Genomic DNA, 5,201 nt, shown 5'->3' with positions numbered 1-5,201 from the left:
AACCCCCCTGGTTCTCCTCGGTACCCCCCATTCCCCTCAGCCCCCCGAGGGCTCCTCAGCCATCCTGCTTCTCCTCAGCTCCCCTTAGGCTCCCCAAATCTCAGGCCCAACTGGGTCCCCTCAGACCTCCAATTCTCCTCAGTTTCCCCAAGTCCTCTCAGTCTCTTCAGACCACCCCCCAAATCTCCTTAGCCCCCCCAGATCTCCTCAGTACCCCCGGTTCTCCTCAGACCCCCTCATTCCCCTTGGCCCACCCAAGTCCCCTCAGTCCCCCTTGGTCCCCTCAGTCTCCTCAAACACTCTAAATCTCCTTAGACTCCCCAAATCTCCTCACACCTCCCAGGCTCCCTCAGCCACTCCCAGGTCTCCTCAGCCCACCTGGATCTCCTCAGGTCCCCCAGAATCTCCCCAGCCCCCCTGGATACTCTCAGCTCCTCCAGGTCCCCTCAGACACCCCAATTCTCCTCAGTTTCCCTGAATCCCCTGTCTCCTCAGCCCCACTGGATCGCCTTGGCCTTCCCAGGTCCCCTCAGCTTCCCTGGATCCCCTCAGTCTCCTCAGCCCCCTCAAATCTCCTCAGCCCTCCCAAATCTTCTCAGACCCCCTCATTTCCCTCAGACCACCCAGGTACCCTCCGCCACCCCAATTCTCCTCAGAACCCCTGGATCCCCTCAGTCTCTTCAGCCCCCCCAATTCTCCTCAGCCCGCCTTGGATCCCCTCAGCCACCCAAGTTCTCCTCAGCTTCCCCAAATCCTCTCCGTCTCCTCAGCCCCCCTGAATCCCCTTAACCCCCCTGGCTCTCTTCAGTACCCCCCATTCCCCTCAGCCCTGCGAGGGCTCCTCAAGCCCCCTTGGATCTCCTTGCCCCCTCCCCCGGGTCCCCTCAGCCATCTCAGTTCTCCTCAGCTTCCCTGAATCTCCTCAGTCTCCTCAGCCCCCCCCAGCTCCCCTCAGCCACCCCAGTTCTCCTCAGCTTCCCCAAATCCTCTCAGTCTCCTCAGCCCCCCTGAATCCCTTCAACCCCCCTGGTTCTCCTCAGTACCCCCCATTCCCCTCAGCCACCCCAGTTTTCCTCAACCATCCTTCAAGCTCGCCAGATCTCAGCCCATCTGGGTCCCCTCAGGCCCCCAATTATCCTCAGCACACACCCCCGCCAAGGTCCCCTCAGCCACTCCAATTCTCCTCAGTTTCCCCAAGTCCTCTCAGTCTCCTCAGACACCCCCCCCATATCTCAGCCCCCCCAAGATCTCCTCAGTACCCCCGGTTCTCCTCAGACCCCCTCATTCCCCTTGGCCCACCCAAGTCTCCTCAATCCTCCTGGATCCCCTCAGTTTCCTCAGACCCCACAAATCTCCTCAGACTCCCCAAATCTCCTCACACCTCCTGGGCTCCCTCAGCCACTCCCAGGTCTCCCCAGCCCACCTGGATCTCCTCGGCCCCCCCAAAATCTCCCCAGCCCCCCTGGATGCCCTCAGCTCCTCCAGGTCCCCTCAGACACCCCAATTCTCCTCAGCTTCCCTGAATCCCCTCAGTCTTCTCACCCCCACTGGATCTCCTTGGCCTCCCCAGGTCCCCTCAGCTTCCCTGGATCCTCTCAGTCTCCTTAGCTCCCCCAAATCTTCTCAGACCACCCAGGTCCCATCTGCCAGCCCAATTCTCCTCAGCTTCCCTCAATCCCCTCATTCTCCTCAGCCCCCACCCAGTTCTCCCCAGCCCCCCTGGATCCCCTCAGCTCCCCCAGGTCCCCTCAGCCACCCCAAGTCTCCTCAGCACCCCTCAATCCCGTGGTTCTCCTCAGTCCCCCAAAAGCTCCTCACCCCAGCTGAATCCCCTCAGCTCTCTCAGTTTGCCTCCCCCAGGTCCCCTTGGTCTCCCCAGCCTCCCCAATTCTCCTCAGGCCCCCTCTGGATTCCCTCAGCTTCCTGGTTCTCCTCAGCCCACCCCCAAATCTCTTCAGCACCCCCCCAAGTTGCCCTCAGTCTCCTCAAACCCCAGAAATCTCCTCAGCCCCCCTGGTTCCCCTCAGCCTCATTCTCTGCCTCTCCAGCCCCATAGCCTTCCTTGGGGTCTCACGCCCCACCTTTGGGGGTTCTCCATAGCCCTCCCCCCCAAGTCCTCCCTCAGCCCCCTGAGGGTCCCCTTTATTTCCCTGGGGGCTCCCCAGCCCCTCTCAGGGTCTTGACCCCATCTTGGTGTCTCCCTACCCTCTCTGTGGGTCTCTGCAGCCCCCAGGAATGGCAGCCTCTCAAGCCTTCCCATTTGCTTTCTCCTCTTCTCATCCTTTTCAGGGAGTGTCCTTTTATTTTAAAATTTAAATGTATTTCTCTGTTTTTTCATTATTTTGTCCATGTGTCCCCCATCTCAGCCTCTCATCCCAAAATTGGCAGATACAGCTTCCCACAGGGGAAGGAAAAGGGGCAGGGGGCAAAACCTACTCAGTTCCCTTTCTTCTTCCCCAAGGTCCAGGGAGTGATGGTGCTTCTGAGTTTCCAAATTAAAAATAATTTTAAGAAAACCCCAAAATGGGGATATTTTTCACGCTTTCCCAAAACGCTGCATCACGGAGGGTGATGGAGAGGAGAAGGATGGCCTGAACAGGGGGAACCATAATTGGCAAACCCAAACGATGCCTCCAAGAGAGAGGTGGGGAGCGGGGAAGGTCATGGATGGGTTGGGATGGGATGGGTTGGGATGGGATGGAATGGAATGGAATGGGATGGCATGGCATGAGCTTCCAAGGGGTCTCCACCAAGGTGTGGACATCCAACTACAACTACCCTGGGCATCTCATGGTTTGGGGAAGATTTCAAGAGGTCTCCACTGAGGTGTGAGTATCCATCCGTATCTGTCCTAGGAGTCTCATGGTTTGGGATGAGCTTCCAAGAGGTCTCCACCAAGGTGTGGGCATTTATCTGCAGCCTCCCTGGGTGAGTAGAGGAGCACGAAGACGTTGGGAAGGTCCTGGCTAAGGCAATGGTGCTGGGCCAGAGGTGGTGTCACCCCCCTGGTGACCTGTCAGATCTGTTCATGTCCCCTACCCAAATCCCCACTGCTTCTTTAGCACCACCACCAGCTAGGTGGCTTGGGTTCCCCCCATCGCCCAACATTTCCCCATCTTGGAAGGTCCCCAGGTCCATTAATTATCCATGACTCAAATGAGAACCTGAGCCAACAAGCGCGAAAACTCCCCTTTTATCTGATTTTCAGATGTTGACACCTAGCAGTTGCCGCTCAACCATGGTGCTACCCCAAAACGGGACATCAGGAGGGACTGGAACATCCCAGAGCTTCCCTGGTGTCCCTTAAGCCACTGGTGTCCATGCCTGATGTCGCCAAGTTCCCTCTCGTTGGGTTTATTTTCATCGGTGCTTTCGCTTCCTCCCGCAGACGCCGGGGCTTTCAGCTGCTGGGATTTTTTTTTTTTTTCTTGCTGTGATTATGAAACTGGTGGTTTTAAACCTCTGCACCATTTTAGGTGATTCCTGACTTCTGCGGCGAGGGGTGAGGGGTGGGTGGGGGGCGTTGTCCAACCCCAAATCTGCGGCGGGAGGACACGGTGTGGTTCAACCCCAGACCTCAGGGGGGGTCTATCAAGGGTTGGTGGACATCTCCTGGGACCCTCCTTGTGGAGACTGGCTGAGATAAGCGACGCTTCAGGGTTGTTTTTTTTCCCTGACCCTACGTTGGGTGGATTTAATCTTGGGTGTGGGAAAGGGGCCCCTTTCCTGGGGAGGTGGCTGGTATGCGGGGATTAAAAAAAGAAAATTAAAATAATAATAAAACCGTGCCCGTCTCCATCCTGGGCTGCAAAATGGAGGAAAATAAGCGCTCGCCTTCCGAAAAAAAAAAAATAAATAATATGGTTCCAAGGCTGGTTTTGCCCCCGGGATAGATCTGACCGCGATTAACAGGAGGGGAAGGCGGGAGCGGAGGTAAATCACGACCATAAATCACCGCCGCGGGGGTTTCGGCAGAGCCGCGGGGCCGCTACACCTGCGCCTTCCCCCCGCCACGGCAGCTCCTTCCCATCTCGGCATCACCGGGAAGCCGGATCCGGCACCGGTGCTCTGTAAAACCCCTCCGGTTGGCTCGGTGGAGAAAGGGAGATGGTTATGGAGGGCCACCTGGGATGTCCCCGTTGGAATGTCCCCAAGGGCCGATGCAGGGCTCCTGTCCACTTTTTTGGTGTCCCCAACGCCTTTGTCCCTGTCTTTGGGAACACTGAGAAGGAAATCCTTTGGGAAATGCCTCTCCAAAACTCCTCCATCCCGCCCGCCTGCTTGGTTTCTTCACAAGAAACCCCTCATTTTCCATGAAAAGCTGGTGGAAGCATCCGTCGCCTGCCCCGGAGGAGGTTCCCGTGCGACGTGTGGCCACCATGAGCATCTGTGATGCTGGTGTTCCCAGTGGGCCGGAGGGTGAAAATCCTCATTCCCAGCTTCTCAGGGTTAGCAAACCCATAAAGTGGGTTTTTCACCCCGGATTCGCAGCGATTGGAAGGGCTGGGCACCAGCGCTGGCGTGAAGCCGACGGAGATTTTGGGGTGTTGGAGGGGAAATGAAGGCGCACGGATTTCCCTTCTCCCTGGAAATGGGAGGGCCGTTTGGTTCTAATTAGGTAATGAGTTAATTAGGATTAATTAGTTAATGTTTGCAAAGCACTTAGGAGAGGAGAAGTGCCAGCGCGGGGTGGCGGGCGATGGGCTCCCGGTGCCGTGGTCCCTCGGAGGGAGGGAGTCAGGGATACCGGGCAGGTCCCGGCGTGTCCCGTCCCGCGGCATCCGGCATCGGCGGGAAGGCGGGAACGGCGAGGGGTGGGTGGGGGGGAGAAAATTCCAGCAGGGCGGCTCGGGGGCCTCCCTTCCCGCCGGCATCCCGCCGGCACACGCGGCACACGTGGGAAGGACTCGGCTTTTTCCCTGCCCGGCGGGCGCCTCGCCGCACTCTGCCGGATCCACCGGACCCTCTCTCCCTCCCGGCACCTTCTGGTGTGCCAAGAGCCCCCACCTCCCCCCAAAAAACCCCCCCAAAAAAACAGGAACCAAAGAACGGTGGAGCCTCCCTCGGCTCACACTGGGGTTACCAGGAGGTAACGAAGCCAATTTGCTAATTAACCGGGATTAATTTCCCTGTTTGCCCAAACACACCCGCCACGCGGTTTCCCTGCTCATCCCGCCGGCGATCCCCAAATCCCTCACCCC

The sequence above is a fragment of the Calidris pugnax genome, unplaced genomic scaffold (assembly GCF_001431845.1).
Source record: "Calidris pugnax isolate Ruff unplaced genomic scaffold, ASM143184v1 scaffold580, whole genome shotgun sequence".
In the NCBI taxonomy this organism is placed as follows: domain Eukaryota; kingdom Metazoa; phylum Chordata; class Aves; order Charadriiformes; family Scolopacidae; genus Calidris; species Calidris pugnax.
Note: the sequence above shows the minus strand (reverse complement) of the source record.